The sequence below is a fragment of the Teleopsis dalmanni genome, chromosome 2 (assembly GCF_002237135.1).
Source record: "Teleopsis dalmanni isolate 2A chromosome 2, ASM223713v2, whole genome shotgun sequence".
Lineage (NCBI taxonomy): Eukaryota > Metazoa > Arthropoda > Insecta > Diptera > Diopsidae > Teleopsis > Teleopsis dalmanni.
The window spans coordinates 143,047,558-143,067,077 of NC_051847.1; the positions used below are offsets into that span (position 1 = coordinate 143,047,558).

General features: G+C 26.6%; 1 non-coding gene and 1 pseudogene across 1 annotated transcript; both read right to left on the reverse strand.

Annotated features, from left to right (window-relative positions):
* Nucleotides 1-1,049: 1,049 nt before the first annotated feature.
* LOC119675872 lies at nt 1,050-15,383 on the reverse strand (annotated as a pseudogene).
* A 1,425-nt stretch (nt 15,384-16,808) lies between these two features.
* Trnat-agu lies at nt 16,809-16,882 on the reverse strand. Its single transcript has one exon. It is a non-coding gene; the product is annotated as a tRNA-Thr (tRNA).
* Nucleotides 16,883-19,520: the final 2,638 nt, after the last annotated feature.

Here is a 19,520-nt window from a genome sequence, read left to right on the forward strand (position 1 = left end):
GTATTACTAAACGTGGAGGTCCACTGTTAACAATTCGTCAATGGCATACTAACCCTATTTTGAACAAAGTAAGACTCAAACTTCTGTATATTTTCCTATCTCTCATTTAAATGTATAAAGTTAAATTTAATATCAACTCCAGAAGCAGCCAGTATATCTTTTAACATAATTTTTACCAATTTTTTTTTAACATAGCAATTTTAACCAAGTAAAATAAATAAAAATTTAAACTGACTGCCCTTAGAATTGACATCAACTTTACATTTATATATAAATGTCTGAGAGAAAAATTTTTAAATGGATTAAATTAAATTGCTACTCTAAAATTATATAAAAATATTACTATCATATAGTATTACTGTTAGTTTGAGAATTCAAGAACTTAAAATATATTCTTTTTAGTTATTTAATAAAATTAGTGCTATATAATAAATAAAGTTAAAAAAAAATTAAAGAAAATATGATATTTACCTCAAAATGTTTTTCTACAGAAAAATAATTTTGCTAACTGATTTAATATATTGTATCTGTATGTTTTTGTGATTAAATGTTTAAATAAATATATTTATTGTTTTAGTGTAAGTATGTATTATGTGTGAGTTTGAGTGTATACTTGCAAATTGCACATTCCATTTTATTTAATTATTTTATTGTTATTATTATAAATAATATTTTAATCACTTATAGTTGCATTTAAACATTATTAATATAATATTATTTTGTATATAACAAAATTGTTTAGAAAAATAAAAATAAATTTTAATATATAAAAAATGCATTTTCCTTTTTCTACAAACAAATTAAAATTTTTTTAGAATTACAAGACCAATAAATATTATTTATATTATAAAGAAAAAATTTAATACAATAAGTGTATAATTTAAATAATTTAATGCCAAATTCATTCATACAATATTAATTTTGAAAAATTATAAAATTATCTGTTTTTAATAAATAACAATCCCTCCATTTACTTATACAAAACAAAAATTTCAAAATTAAATGGAAAAAAATCACAAAACCAAACACAAAATTATTTAGCTTCTATTTGTAGATATAAAAAACAAATAACTTTTGAAACTCACAAATCAAGCTGGTCATAGTAAAGCATATCGGCAGCACCTCCATTCAATGGCGTCTGAGTGTCACGTGCAGCACCAACATTCACTGAAACGTTATCATCTTCATAGCTGCTGAAGTCTTCATTAGTTTCTTCATCATCATCGTCGATTGCTGCATTATCGTCATCATTGTCATCTTCAGTTGAAATTTCGTCCAACTCTTCCATTGAATTGGCAAAACGCACATTTCGCTGTTCACGATCACCACGATCGCTCGTTGATTCAGCGCCTGGATCATTGTTGTTATCGGTAACAGTCGTAGTTGATAATACAGTCATTGTTGTTGTTTCAATGGTAAATGGTGTTGTTGGTCTTGGTGTTGTTGCGGTACTCTTAAGGACTTGTTGTTGCTTGTTTTTAATATTTTTAGCAATATTACCACGTTTACCACCAACTATTTGTGTATTATTTTTCGGACGTTTTTTACCACCGCCATTACCATTTTTACCGCCTGCACCAGTGCCAGCTTGACGATTCAAATTGCCAACCTTTTTGCCTCGTTTATTATTATTTGCGACCATTTCATCATTACTATAGTTACGTTTATTAACATTAGTATCTTTGTTGTTGTTATTGGCATTGGCATTATTGTTACGTGCTTTCTTATTGCCTAAGGCGACATTTTTCTTAACACCTCCAGCGCCACCACCACCGCCGCCATTTCGCTTACTTGGACATAGAGTTACCTCTTCACCATTCAACAGTTGTTGCTGTTGCAATTCTTTACATTTTAGCTTGCCATTTTTTTGGCGTAAGGCTTGAGGTCCTCTATGGCAATTATGTTCTTCTTCATTTTCTTGCGGTCGACATTTTCGCTTCTTTTTCTTCTTTTTCATACCGCCCGCATTGTGATTATTACTAATACTTGCACTACTATTATTGTTACTAATATTTAAACTACTACTATTCGTACTAACGTTATTTGTAACTGCGCTATCACTAGTTTTAATTTTATCATTGGCAGCAGGAACGTTCTTAATGAAATGACCATCACTACTACTACTACTATTACTATTATTACTGCTATTGCTATTGCTGCTACTACTATTTTCTGTACTCCGATTACTACTACTAATTTTACTAGCACTACTTATGCTACTAATATTACTAATATTATTATTATTACTTACTACTACTACTACTACTACTGTTTGGATTGCACTTAGGTCGTGCTTTAAAATGTTTACTATCGATCAATTCGATCAATGGTTTGCCAGTATCACAGAGTTGGCGTATGCCATGTTTAATGCGATTTGCGCCAAAATTTTTGGCTATCAATTCTTCGACACGCTCTTGCGTCACCGTTTCGGTTATGGCATTCGTATATGTTGCCAATTTACCAAGCGAACGGGTGGGTGGTATTTGGAGTTTACGCGGTTCACCATGTCTATTAAGTGCTAAGTAATAAACGCGTCGCGAATTTGAATTATATGTTGATGAGTATGTATTGTAGTTGTGCTGTTCCATGTTCTCATTAAAGACACAATCGTCAGTGAAGTCTTTCTGTAACAAAAAACAACTGCATTAAGTTATTTGGTTATATTTTTGGGTTACATTTTAATATATAATTAATTTAATTGCGAGCAAATCTTAAAGAAATATTTTACATTTAATGCATAAATATTGATAATTTTTAAAGTGTGTTTTTAAAATTTTTATGTTAAAATGAAAATTCCGCAGCATCGTTCATACTAAATTGTTTATACAAGAAGTTTCTTAAAAAATTTTTGTTCTAAAATTGTTGGTTCCTTGTTTTAGTGCACTGTTTAGTAAATGTATAAATTTTTTTTAATATATTTGTTTATTAGTGTTCTTATATCGACAGGAAGTTTGATATCGAATTTCCATCTACAGCCATTACGCTAAACCCTCTCCTTTATTACAAACGATTTAAAACCAAATAATTTCTGGGTAGTGTATTTTATATGGAAGAACTAGAAAAATCTATTCTTTGTAGGCTTCAGATCATTGTTATAGCTACCTTGGAAGTGGATAATAAATTTAATATAAATATATATTCTATCAGATGGTCAAGCTGCTTTAAAATCCTTGAGTTTTCAATTGAATTTATACTCAGAACAATTTTTTACTGCTAGTCATCTCTAAATGAGATTTCGATGCAGTTGAACATTTCCACACTTTGAGTTCCCAGTCATAGAGATTTTTTTGTTAATTGCAAGGCAGACACGCTGGTCAATCGTGGTGCTTCAGGTAATTATTCGAAAAATCTGTAGGATCTGGTCATATCGTTAACATCATACAAAGTTCTGCTAAATTGTTTCTGTGCTGAGTGATTTCATAAAATATGAGAAGACTTAACAATATGGAGGTATATATATTTAATTTGGGCGCGTTCTATTAAGAAAACATTCAACGCTCTAATTAAGACGCTCCGTAAAGTTATCAATCTTGTAGTAGGTTTATTGACGTTTCACACCCGATTAGAAAACTATGCTAGAAGATTCCATCTGCTATTTAAACATCTGGTTTGTTACTGCTAGCGCATGCAGAGCACCGATTCAATATTTTAAAAACTACATTTTTGAAGATCTTGACCACCTTCAGGACCTTAATCTAAACATCATTTAGGGTTTTGTCAAAGATTTAAAGAGGTTTTTAAACTTCTGAGTTGCTTGCACGGTAACACAGTACGTTAACTGGCTTAAATGGATCTTTAGATTCGCCAGTATAACCTAATCTAATCTAGTGTTGTCAGTACACTAATGTTTGTTGAATTTAGAGGTCATTTTAATCAGTAAGTCATATTAGTTCGAATGCTACCTGACCATCCTCCATAGCTATTGAAATGCATGAATCTTAAGTATCTAAAAATCGAAATATTTTATTTGGTAATTTATTCAAAAATAATTAAATAGATATCACATGATCATTTTGTCATAGTAATAATTATGACTCTTAAAATATGTAAGTTATTTCCACAATATCCTTATTTAAGAAATTTTGAAAAATTATTCTTATTATTATTGAAAAGAAAGGATAGTGCAGTGCGACCTTAAAGATCCATTGTGCCCCTTAGTCGGATCAGAGTATTTCTCCAAGTCCGATTTCTTTAATGAAAGACAGTATAGAGTCTATTTTTTCTAGTCTTGATTCATGAAATACCCACCTATGTGTTTCTTCCGCTTTTGAAAAAGTTTATTATACTAAAAAATACCATACAAAACTCATAAGTCCTAGCCACTAAATTAAACAACATGACCCATTAAACTTATATTTTATCTGAAAATAACTATACTTGCATTTCTTATTATATTTGTATATAATACTCTCTTTGATAAAATACAGAATTTACATAAAATGAAAGGGATTTACAAGTGGGAAAGTGTTGGCAACCGAAAATCACTTACCAACACTAAAGGCAACAAAATTTTATGTTGCAAAAATATATAAACTAAATGCAACATAAATCTTAAATGTGTTACAACAGATATTTTATGAACTAAGCATAAATAATCCATTGTAATAACAGCTCCCACTGCGTTAAATGTTTTTATATTCAAATATTTTAAATAAAAAGAAAAACGGCAGCAGTGTTAAAACTATTTATAAGTTAACAGTGGTGTATCGATGCCATAAACAAAATTACCAGACTAACGTCACTTGATGTCCAACGCCAACATATGGACTTAAGAAAAAAAAGAGTTGCAATATAATTGTTGAGTCTTTGGCCAAGAAGAAACACATATTATTTACTGCAGTATAAAAAATATCTTAAATAGTTCGCGAAGTCACAATGATCCGAGCTGTCAACTAGTCAGTAAAACGTAGACATAAATGTTTGGATATATTATACAACTACAACAAAGAGTAAAAATATTATAAGAGAAAAAGTATCTCTATGTTCTAGTTTAGTTAATTCTGCAGACTATTCATAGATTTTATTTACAAAGAATTCCAAAATTTGACATGAAATGTTCCATTTATTAATGGTAATGTGGAAAACTTTTGGATTATTATGAGATTCCTATATTGTGAGAGTAATGCATCAATCAGATCAATTTCATTGAAAATAACCCTTTGATGGCTAAATCCGTATTCTAATGATTTCTGCTTTAGTGGTTGTCAACAAAGAGACACAAACTGCACACATTTTTACATGAAACATTGTATCAGATTTTCCTTTAGTTTTACATTTAAATTAAATTATATGTATTTCTATTTTTGTTTTTGTTTATTGAATCTTTTCCTCAGAAGTTCTACTTTGTTATTGAAGTGCTTTTTTGCGTAACTGCTTGATTTGGTTGTCAGTGAAAATTGACAGAATTGGAACAATACAACTAATTTTAAATCTCTAATAGAATATAAATTTATTTAAAGCACTTCAACTTAATTGCATTTAATTATAATTGTTTCATAAGTTTTATATATAATAAAATTAAATGTTATTTTTATGAACTACATAAATAAGAAACTTAATATAAATTTACTGAGTTATAATTTATACATATTTTCATATTAATTTATAATACTATATTGTTAGGCAAATATAAAATAAAAAGATTATAAAATCTAAAACACCACACCAAATAATTTCACAAAAACAGTAAACAGTACTCCTAATATTAAAAAATTTATGGTCCTTTATTTATTTAGCTCCAAATAATTTAACAGTAAAATACTCCTTATGATCGATATTATATGATCCTCCTATTTTTTTAATATTCATTAGTTTATGTATCCCCAAAATTCAATACTTCAGTTACCAGTTAATTAGATTTTTGTTGTTATTAATTATCTTATTTCCGACCACACCAACCGATTTAACATATCATTTTTTCGTCCCGCCCAAAGGTTAGGTTAGATTAGGTTTAGAAGGCGCGTGCTGACAGTTGTCAGCACTTCCACTCGGAGAGATATATTGCCCATTATGATGTCCTCAAATAAATTAACAACTCGCCTCTCTTGGCGATCTTTGTTATTCTTGTTAAACTATTTGGTTTGAGGAAATACGATAAATTTGCTTTCATTATCTCTTCCAAGCTAGTGAAAAAGCGATCCCCAAGATATTGAAATCACCCAAAAATAAACCATAAAAATTTTATCAGCATCGGTCAAAAAGTTTTCGCGTATATGTATTACAAATTATTATTATTATGGCATGTTCTGTACAATATTTTAATATATAAACTTAGTCTATTCACAAAGAGTTTGTACAAAAGGCTTCCAATTTTGCCTATTTCGAGCGATATATCTCATTGTTTATGGTTCTATGCCAAGAATTGCGTGATCGTCCTCGGGTTCTACTGCCTTGCGGATTCCAGTGCCGCATATGCTACGTCATTTGTGCTTTTGCCTAACGTATGTGCTTTTTGCTTTCTTAAGAGGTTCCTGCATAGTTGCACGTTATAGCCGCTCATTTACCATCACTCTCTGCCACCAAATGCGCCGAATTAGTCGAAGACATCTGTTAATGAAGCTTTGCAGTTTTTGGATAGATGCTCGCATATAGTGCCATATTACACTACCACAGAACAGTGTACAGGCATTAGATACTGTAATCTTATGTATTACAAATATGTATATATAAATAAAAAAAAATAACTAAATTCATACAAATTGAAAAAGTATGGTACATATTTCATATATATATTTTATAAAGTACATATTTTATATTTATATTTTATACATTTGTAAATTATATTACATACATGATTTAATTTTGTAATTTAGTTATTTATTTTATAAGCTTTTTTCTTCTTTAAATTTACCAATACAAAAATTGATTCTGACTATTGTTAGTATCTACGAGTATATTTATAAATGTTATGCTTAATATATTGTTTTTTTTTATGAACTGTCCTTACACTTTTAAAAAAAAAAAAAATTCGTGTTAAAACTCAAGCATGGTGTTTATTAAAAGAAAAAATAAAAGACTTCACCGCAAGATCATAATCAAAGAGTTTTCGAGATAACTGAACCCATTATCATTAGATGCGTTGTTATCGTAGACGCCATCGGAGTAATATTGAAAGAACAAAATGAAACTAAGATAACTTATGTCAAAATAGGTGTAAGCGCCTCATAAAATAGTTGAATTTATTAGACAATTTGACAGCTGAGCGGTGCTAGAAAATAAAAGAATTAAATCTAATACAAAAGGAGATAAAATGTAGTTCAGGAAAGGCTTCGAAATAAAGAAGATTGCTGATTTGATAATGTGGCGAACAACAGACCAGCTACGAAAAGACTTTAAATTCCAAGGATATGGGAAAAAAATTAAATATGTATTAATTTTTTTTAGTATTTTAGGTTCTTTATTTATGCTCTTCTTCTGTACATAAATTTATTTTAATTTACTTACAATTAAAATATGCTGCCGCTTTCGTTTTCATATGATTAAAAGAAGGCGCGATGAAATTTACTCGATATTATTTCAAATATTTATAGCCTCAAACAAACAAAGGCGCTACATATAAAAGCAAAGAGTGCCAAGCATATACTATACTAAAAAAGTATAGAGAAATAATTAAAATAAATTCTTATGGCTGATCTGAATCCATAAAAAAAGAAGTATACAAAAAATATTTTCATATTATAAACAATGTAGTATAGCATAGCGCTTTTTATAAGAAATATCTTTATTGTTTGTCATATCTGCAAATCGTGCAGCAGACAAATTGCAAAGAAGCAGTCAATTTTATCTGAACAAAGTTCTAGACAAGAAATTAATTATATTGTGTATTTGTCGTTTAAATATTTCAAGTTCATTGAATTTCAATATCAAAATCAAAACAATTAACAACATTGAACTAATTTTATTCTCAGACAATTAAAATTGTTTTCTGACTGTGAAGTGAATATACATATTTACATAAATTGCAACCGCAGTTTTACTAAGTAAGCAAAGCATTAAAGTTTAACAATCTTGAAGTTGAATAGAAGCAGAAAGTTCAATAGACAGACAGACTTGTAGAATGCAGCTCCATATATGAAGCAATTCTTGTTAAAATACAAACTCACTGGTACTATTCTATAGTGTCATATAGGACTTTATTCATGTAAAACGGAAATCAGTATTTAATAATGTTAATTACATAAAATCTGTCAGAAATGTTTCCCCCATTTCTCTATGCTTCATCACAAAGTAATTAAATTGTAGACAACAAATTTTTAGCATATTATACAAAGGCTGAACATAATTAAAATTTTATAATGTGGAAAAAAGATACATTTTGACATTTCCCAACGTTCCTTGTGGCGATACATTTGATTGCAACTTTTTATAGCCAAAATTTTCTAGGAAAACTAACGCCTCACAGACAGCCAAATTAAGTCATCCAATGCACACTCGGTTTGTTTGGAGTAGGAATGATGTGTGTCGCTATTAAACTGTCAGTTGCAATATTTTTTTTTCGGCTAAACTAGTGCACATAAATATAAATTTCAAAATAAAAAAAGATTTCAGAACAAAATTATATTACAAATTCAAAAACAAAAAAAAATTAAATTAAATTTTTTTTTTAAAAAAATTAAAATACAAAAAAATTACTTTTTCAATTAAATAAACACAAAAATTAAAACTAAAAGAATTTGTATTTAGTTATATAGTTTCAAACAAATGTGACAATTTCCTAAGCAAATAAAAATTTTAACAACACATTTTACTACAAAAACAAAATCATAAAACCATCATCATTAGCAGCGGTTCTCAAAGTTTAACTCTTAGACCCAATTTCTTAGATTCTTTTGAGAGTCTGTAAAAAATTAAGTGAAATATATTCGTGCTAAGGAGGGCATGTAAATATATTAAAAATTTAATTCATACAATTATCATTAACTGCACTGACGCATTAAATGAACATTTTTCTTCATTGGTAATTATGCTATATATATATATACATATGAGGTACTAACATCATCCGAAAGGGTTGGCCAGAGACATACTTCTCGACTTTTTCGTAGTGCTAACATTTATTTAAATTTTTCTCAGTCTATTTCTGATACTTCGCATTTAGGCGGAAGAATTAAGTTGAGAAATTCCTGTTTTTAATGTTTCGTATTAAGCAGAAAATTAAAATGGAAATTTATTTTATTATTGCTATATATAATACAAGAAATATTTATTGTATTTACGTACTCTTAATACTTTTCTATTACTAACCAATAATTAATTTTCTAAAATAATAAAACTATTTTAAATTTTATTATTGATTTAATATTAACAACTATGACGCATTTTTATTTAATGGAAAAAAGTTAAAAATAATTTGGTGTATTATTATTTTGTAATAAAATATTAGTTTTCACTAAAGAATCTATAAGTTGTAATATTTAATTTACGTAAATTTAACAAAATTATTTTTAAATTTATTAAATATACTTTTACATAAATAGAAATTATAAAATTCTTTAAACAATTGAATACGTGCAAGTAAATTCTTTAAAATTATTGCTAATAAAAAATTTTTAAATTAAAATTAAAAATAAAACAAAAAAATATTTAAGACTAAATATCATAGTATAGTATTTTACTAAAATGAATATCTGAGTATATGAAGATGTATATATATCAAGCTTATTACTTTGATAAAAATAATAGAATGTGAAAATCGATAATAATATAGCTTATGATATGAGTATCGTATATCATTCGACTTCCTGGCACTAACATTGGCACTTTATAATATAATAACATATAAGCTTTCAATTTCTCTTTTTCGACTCCAATTAATTTGCAAACGTATACATTTTCCAGAAGACTCATTAAGATCTTAATTAATATAATTAATATTATTAATTTTATTAATATAAATCAAACACTTCTTAGACTAGAATATGCACAGCTAAATATCTTGATAAAATATCACATAATGCGGCTTATAATATAAGTATCAGGACCCTTTCTACTATACGACACTAACTTTGGCGCATTCTAAAAGGATATTTGTTTATACCTTCACCTATTAGACTATAATTAATTTTGTAGAAGGAACAGCTTGCAAAGAACTCAATCTATATACTTTAACTTAATTTTTTCGCCTAAAAACGAAGTATCGAAAATAGACTAAGAAATAGACAAAAAGTATATCTCTATGCACTTTTAAAATGTTAATTTTAATGAAAATACTTTAGCAAATATAAAGGGAATCAATTTCGGGGCAAGAAAATAACAATGCATGGTAATTGAATAATAGATAAAACACATTATCATCCTTTAAAAAAAGAATCCAATAAATCAAGTTGAAACATACAATATCACTATTTATAAATTAAATTACTGCCTTTTTTTAGGATAACTTGAAAGGAATGAATGAATACAGACTTTTAAAGCAAACATTTTTTGAACGAGAACTTAATAAGAAAACTTAGCTCTTAATATACAGTACAGAACAGTCATCACACCTATTCTATTATATGAAGCAGAAAGTTGATCAGCGATCAGCAAATACCTCAACAAAATTACAACCATAGAAATGAATCATTTAAGAAGGATTGTGGCGAAAACTAAGACGGACCTTATATGAAACGATCCCACAAGTAGCAAACTACTGCATTATAGTTTATACTAAAGGTATTAAAAAGTGAATGCCGGCAACTTCGTTGAAGTGTCACGAATAGCGCATTTGAGAGACTATCATTTGACGACTCACTTTTGAAGAAAGTAGCAAGAAGAGATAAGGCTTACCGTCTGGATTTTATGTCTATTTTACAACAATTATAATGAGCATTTTACTACATATAGAAGTCGGAATTATTGTAAAGATATACGTATATATCTGCAAAAGTATATATAAAAATTTCAAGACCTTCAATATCATTTGTATGCCCGATCTGCGATCGGAGATGAATTTTGACTATCCATAAGTCCCTATTTTTCGACATCCCTATTTTCACTCTTTTAATAATGTTGACCTTAATTTATTTCCCTTTTATCATGGGTGGTTCATTGTGTAACAAATACAAAGATTAGTTTTATATTAATTTACTAGCTTTTATCTCTTTTTCACACCTTCAATTAATTTTTTATAAAGGAAAAATAACATGGAATTAAGACTGTAACATTTTTATTTCTTTGTACTGCTTTCAATTAGTTTAAAACTAAAACAACTTAATTTAATTTCTGTAAATAAAAAATAATAAAATTATCTTATCAAAACTTCCTTCCTTTATTTTTTTCTTATTCCATTCAACAAAGTAAGAAACACACTTCAAAGATTAAAGTAAAGTGGCGCCATCCAAATAGTTTGAGGCCCAAGCAAAGGAAAATTATTACTGTGTCAAAATCGTTTAAAATGGTATTACTTATATAAAAGTAAAAGAGAGACTCTCTTTTTCTAGACTAAATCAATTCCATAATAGCACAAATTAACAACAACAGCATTTTTAATAGAAAGTTTTAGACTATCGGTTAAATTATTTCTGTTTTACTGATTTCCAGCTTATGAGCATAAAAGACTTGTTAATTCAACAAAAATTAAAATTTCAATAAAAAATCTTATCAAACGACCACTTGTGGTTAAAATTGCTGTCGAAATTAAATTAAAAGTGGAAATTTTCATCAATCTATTTTCTATTATCACTGGCTTTTGAGCAATGTGGTAAACACAGTTGAAATCATTTTGTCGCCCACTGTCTGCGTTTATTATGAGCACAGGATAATAGAAACAATAATGATAAAAAAACTGGTATATAGACTACTTTTCATGAGCTGTACCGGTGCGCCTATAAGAAACCAATTAATTGGAGGCATATTATCAATATCTAAGCTGCGTTACATGTTGCAAGTGCATGGCCTAACAGTTGCAGACCGCCTACCGAGCCTGTTGCCGCATTTGAAACCATAAGCGCCACTTGGTATTAGAATTTTTGAATGATCTTATATTAGTAAAAAATCTCGTCTTCTGAAAGTGGGTATATAAATATGTATATTCTTTTTCAATCAAAATGTAAATTATTATGAATTTTTTAATAGAAATATTTTTATGATGTGCCTTATGAAATTTGATTTTTTTAAATCTTAATATTAAATTTTAATATTAAATATATTTAAGAGAAAGGTTTTCTTAGTAAATAAATCAAGTTTAGAATCGGAATATGTATTTAATAAAACGACATTGGTAAAAATTTTGTTCTTCAAATTCTTCAATATAAAACTGTTTATTTATATCATACCATGATTTTCTGTTTCAACAATTTCATCGCCGAAATAGTTCGATATATCTTTGCGTTCTAATGGCGTTCTAATAGATTCTTATTATTTCCAAGAAATCATTAATAGTTTCATTATATTTATTCTAAATACAATAATTAACCAATTACTCACTTGCGTTTTGAAAAAAATTATTATTTAGAAAATAATACTAATTCTATAGAATGAAAGTAACAACAGGTCCATTTATCATCAATTTAAGGTATTCATTACTTATACAATATTAAATATGTCACAATTAATTTCTTCCTTCCAAAATCAATACCCAGCAGGAAGCCAAATTTTGTCATTTTGAAATAATTTATGGTGCAAAAGGACTATTAATGTTTCATAAGAAAAGCAAGAAGGCAAAAAGGACACAGAAAGGTAGATTACTAGTAAACCAAACTAAACCACTTCAGTTATCACTTAACTTCACTCTTCTAACCATAATTTATATACTCGTATTTACACTTCGGTGTACAATTTCGTCCCTCATATCCTTTTTTCCTTTGTAATTTTTAAATGTTTTGTCTGTAAGCATGCGCTACACACAAAAGGATAACACAGTGTGTAATTACCGTTAAATTTAAGTGTTGAAAAATGTGCAGGATTCCACAAATTAAAGTTGATAAAAAATATAAGAGAAAAAAGATTATAGAAAAAAGCGTTTATTATACCTAAATAAGTATTTTTTTCACTATATAAGTATTTTCCTTTTTTTTCTTAAAAACAAAGTGCACTGACAATAAATTGAAATTGGATTTCCTCTAAGTTATGTTTGTTTTATTTTTTATTTAATTTCAAAATAATTAATGAAAAGAACTTCTACTGAAAATAGTTTGTGGTGATAAATGATTTATTTATTATCCTTTTCATTAACAATAAGAAAAAGGAGTAGATGAATGTATAAAAAAAAAAACTAGATTTAAGAAGAAAGAGTGTTGAACAGACTCGAATAAAAGAGGTCAGACACTTTTCTATTCGAATTGTAAAAGTTCCTTTTTGATGTAAGAATTTTAATAGTAATTTTTAACAAAATTGTTAAATAAGTTGATAGTAATAAGTAGTGCTTTTAAACAAAATGATATATATTTTACCACTTACCGAGCCATAAACAGAACCACATTGATCCATACACAAATATAAACACGTAGCTACGCCTTGTATTTTAATGCGCCCAACATCAACAGTCGTTCGTTGTAAAATCGCTAAAAAAATAAAAAAAAATTCATTAAAAAATTTGTACAAATTTATAATTCTGTAGTTTTCAATTGCAAATGATATATATCATTGCATAATTAAAATTAAATATAAAGCAACTCTTTAGAGTTTTTAGAAAATAATTTTTAATATCTGCCAGTGATATATGCAATATATATTATCAATGCAGTATAATAAATAATATGACATTTTTAAAACAATACTTTTAAACCAGCATTACACACCGTTACTTCTTGTCAAAAGGTCATATAATTAAAAAAAAAACGTCAAGATCTATTGGGACCACGTCTCAGAACCATTTGTTATACTAAATAAACAAATGTATTCACCATTGATTCAAGTTACTGAAACCACTCACTATATACAGCAATAAATAATGTTCACAACACCCCTGGGAATTTTGCCATACATACGAGTGTATATTTATCAACATAGTATATCACTATTCCTTGTCATGAGGTCAGATGATCAAAAAAGAACACGAAAAGCGATGTATCTTCATACTGAAAAGACTTATGTTCAACGACTAATTGTTTTCAGCACATCTGTAGGAGTTTTAGAAGAAAAACAAAATATACACACTACTTATACAACACTACTTAAACACTTAAAAGCACTACTTAAACACTCTTTAAAGCAATTAAATAATTTTAAATATTTTAATTGTTAATCAGAAGCCCAAAAAATTGGACTACCGCAACCCTACTATTTGTCAATGTGGGTACTTACGCGACTAATTTTTCCACAAATCTAAATGAGGCAAAAACTATATAGCTAAAAGCTAATTATTTTCAAAACTTAAAATACTTTCGAAAATTTTAGAAATCCCAATTAGTGGGTAATACCTTATAATTGATATTTTTACGGTGAAGAAATCAATTAATTATTTTGCATATATTGCGATTTTTAAATTTTTAACACTACGATCTTAATTAAAACATTAATTAAGATACAATATAGTAAAATTAATTTACAATTTGTGTCATTTTTTAATATGTTCAGAGACCAATAGAATGTGAATTAAAATATTAATTAAGGTACACTGTAGTTAAATTTATTCATTGTATAATATAAAGTTTGTATAATTTTTTAATAATATATTTAAATTATCAATAAAAAATATTTAACTTAAAATTTTAATATATAATTTTGAGTACTATACAGTTTTATATAATTTTAACAGAAAAATGTACAACACATTATGTTATTTTATAATTGTTTAATGTAAAAACTGTTACCATGTTAAATGTTTTTATGCTAAAATTAACAGAAATGTTATTATTAATAACAGTATATTTAACATTTTAACATTTTGTATTGAACACAATATATAACATTTAATGTTCCTGTTTGAAAATATCGTCAATTTCAACAAAAAAAAAATAATTTTATTAATGTTAATATTAATTAATAAAATTTTATTTTAAAATACCAATTGTCCAGAAACAACGTAATAATTTTCATCAATAATTAGTATAATTTTAACCATTCAAGCTATTTAAGTCATATTTTCCATTTATACTTACCTATAATAAAAGTAAACCATTACAAAAATATAAATAAGACATAATTTAACAATTTTGACCAGTTTCAACTTATGTCATAATAAGGCTATTTTGAAATTTATGTGCATATTTTTGTCCAATCTCCTTTGACCAACAAAGTGCAGCTATCACTGCACTGTGACAAACTGTAAGCGTGCGTGTATGTTTGCATGTAGGTTGTTTTTGATTTTATTTGGGTTTACCAGATGTGCCGTTATTGGTTATCGATTTTCAATTAAAAATTGACAAAACCAAATCCAGTTTCTGGGTAAATTGTATCTGACACAATTCAAGTTCAACAAGTTGCATGGTTAAGGTCATTTACTACCTACAATGTTTAAGCATTTTTATTTTTATAATTTAATTTAAAATGCAAAAATTAATATTTCTTCAGTAACAGTAAAATTTTATTATTTAAGTAGGTTAAATAACGTTTAACCAGTGAGATGTTGACATTATGTTGTTTAAGGAAAAATTATTAAACATGTAGTATATCAACTAATATTTGAGATACAAACAGTTTGAACTTAAAACAAAATAAATGAACTAATAATGCTATATTGCGATATAGATGATATAATAAAGAGGATAACGCAGATATAGTTTAAGTAATATTAGTTTATGTTAGATCGTGATCTTGATGATGATTCTCAAGGAGAATCGAAATATAGAATATAATAAAAAATATTAAACGTTGTACTATGTAACAAAAATGGACCTATAGCCGGATTAAAAAATATATAAAAACCATTATAAATAAAATTTTATGAACTAATAATGTTAAGAAGAAAAAATTTGTTAACATGTTCACAAAATTATTAAATTTTTTTTTTTAGTATATTTTGATTAAAAAATTGAATTCTTGATTATAAAAATAGGGAACGCTAGTAATGATTGGAAAAATTAACAGCATCAAATTTATTCTTATACATTACCAGCTCTGTTATATTATAAACGCTTTACATTTACCTGCTAATTTAGCAGCTAATATAACATTTAATTTTCTTCTGTCTGTTGCATTTTTAGTGAAATAAATTAATAACATAAATTTTTCTAATAACAACAGAAAGTATATAAATAATTTTTTGAAAATACTTAAAAAAATATAAAACAAAGATTTAACAAGTCCAACTAAAATGTTTGACAACTATTATTTCTAAATATATCAAATTTACCTGAAATTATTAATATGTTTAGAAACAAAATACGTTTATCTTATTACTTTTTAGTATGATAAATTTTTTCATAATTTTTATTTTTTTGTTTTTTATAAAATGTTAAAAAATACGTTAAAATTTATTTTGAAAAAATCATGCGAACACATTTGCATCTAATTTATGAGATTTTGGTACAAAAGTGACAACATAAAAATGTCGGATTGTGCAGTTTATGCCACTTTTTAAATTAGCTGCGATTCAGAGTTGAACAAATTCAGCAGTCAGCAAGTGTCTCGACGCATTTGACAAAATTAGATTAGTATACGCGACAAAAAGACATTAAGACTAACATATCTAAGGTGTGTGAACAGATGTTAATCGAAAATAAAACAAAAATAAATACTAACAATAAATACGCTCAGATATAATACTGCCAAAAAATTTTATAAAAAATATACCATGAATCATATTTCTTTTTTTAGTTTAAATTAATTTTCTTTCTACAGTATGAATAAATATGTAATTTATTTAACATATAAATTTATATTTTATATATTTATAGAAAATCATAAAATATATTTAAAAAAAAAAAATTGGGACAACTTTCTGTCCTAGGCCCCGGCGAGATTCGAACTCACGATCTCCTGTTTACTAGACAGGCGCTTTAACCAACTAAGCCACGGCGCCACGTTGTTTCAACAGCGCCATACAACATATATAACAGCTACTGCTGTGTTCTGTTCTAAATTTGTTAACATTTTAGATAACATTATTTAAATTTTAATTATTTTTAGCATTTCTTTATGAAATAAATTTAGTAACAAAACTTTTTCTTTATTTTGTTGAAAACTACTTTAAAAAAGTAAATAATAAATTAAAATAACAGAATTTTTTTTTTTGCTCAGGCAAATTATTTATTAGTTTACATATTTTCTAGTTCTAGTTCCATGGCAGTAAATAACAAATTTAATAGTATATTATGTATATATATAAATAACTTTGAAACATTCTCTATTAACTATTTACTGCCATGTATTTTTAACATTTGTTTAAAATTGATATCATTTGACATTATAAAATTAGGCTACTAAATCATTTTTTAGAAAGCGACATCAATTTCTCTGCAGTATGAAGTTCTACAGATAATTAAAAGAGCAAATAAATGATCTTAAGCGAAGTGCAAATAATTTGGAAGTTGCGAATTAGAAGTATTTTATTTAATAAATTCTTAAATTTAATTTTCAAAAATCGAAGCTTTTTTTGTTCAAAATTGTAATTTTATAATAAAATTTTAATATTCCATATAATGATTGATATATGTAAATTTTATTATTGTTGAGACTTCATTTCAAACTAAACCCTCTTTTCAAATTTTGAAGACATACCATATTAATAACACGAGTATATCAAGGGTGCTTTCGGTAGCTGGCAAGTGTGGCCTGTCGGTGCTTAAATGTACGCAAAACAACAACACTACTTCCTATATCTAAGCACCTAGTAATGAAGTGGACAAACACTTTGGCCAGTAAAATCAAAAGTGTTACCAACGCAATAAGAGAACTATTGTGAACCTTCAATAGAAATTTCAACGAATATTCCAATCGTATATCAAAATAATAATGAATACATGCAAACAAATATCAAGAGTATGAACATGATTAAATCACATTTTACATAAATCGAAAAAAACATGGTTAAATCAAATTTTACGTGTTTTGGAATTCTCATTTAGTATATTTATGGGTATAAAATAAAAAACAAATTGTAATTGATTTGAAATTTTAATATAAAAGTTTGATATTTGTGCAAGACTCAAAATTCCAAATATATGTTTTAGTTTAAATGTAACAAGACAATTAGAAAACGCCTAATTTTATTAGTAGCACTATGAATATAGATGTATTAATGAATGTAAGCAAACGAATATTTGGAGTATGAACATGGTTATCTGATATTGTACGTAAATCGTAATTCTCATTTAGTATGTTTGAATTTTTATGTATAAATAAATCACAAATTGTAGATTAGTTGAAATTTTAATATTGAAATTTGATATTTAAATAAAGTCTTAAACTCCAAATTGCAATTAAATTGTTGATTTGTTATAAATTCATGTTAGAAAAATATTCGATTTCTCAGAAATGGATCGGAACTGGAAAGTTATTACAAAATAATTAACACAAAAGACTCATTTACATCAAATTTTGCGGAAATTGTTATTTTTATTTAATATACTAAAATTGTTTTAAGAAAAGTTTAAAGCCTTATGAATTTGTACAACTTATTCCTTGATTTAGACTCTTAATATGGAATTCCACATTTACTATCGTTTCAGTACAACAATTTCAGAATATATGTATATCTTCTTTATATTTGTTGTATGAAGGAATTGGTATAAAATCTGTTGACGACCAATGTATTGAATGCAATCATATAAGACTCAAGCAACAGTTTAATGTTCAGATGGATTAATTAATAAAAAGACTAATAAGACAATCATATAGCTTAGTCTTCTCTACTTTGCTCTACGAACTAAATCCTCAAAATTGTTGCAATAATATTTTCTATTTAATTATATTTTATTTTATATATAATATATAATTATATTATATATAAAATTCAAAATTTAACAATGTTTATATACTAAAATGTAGATACGTGTGTAACTAATATAAAAAAATGAAAATTCATTCACATTTTAAAGTTAAATTGTATGCCAAAACTTTAATCTTATATTTATTAACAAATATATAAAAAATGAAAAATTATATTAATTTGCTTTGTATTTGACAGCTTAAAAGTATATAAAAATAAATGCAAGGTATTTATATCTTATATTGAATACATTTGAAAAAACTTTATATAATAGGTAATAGGTATCATAGCATTTCACGACATTTAATAATAGAAATTTTATTTTTGATTCATTTAATTTATTTAAATTTTTTTTATTTTTATTCAAGAAAATATATCAATTTAGATACTATTTGTTTTCCTTGTTCAAGCAATTACAGATATTTTAAGGGAAAAACACATATTTATTTTTTTTATTTTGTTAAACTTTAAGTTAAATTTCTTTTTGTTCAATAGTTCATGTTGAGTCTTTTTCAAGTTAGTACATCTAGGCTTTTCTACTCTTTGATAGCTGAGAAGTTTCTGTAGAGACCCACCCTTCTCACTAACTAATTTTTGTATTCCTCAAAAGCTTCGTGATTATTCGATGACTGATTTGAGATCTGCATACCGCCCTGTGTGGCTAGAGATTATTCTGAGATTAGATAATACTAAGTAGGGCAGCCTGTCGATTTTTGCCGATTAGCTTTAG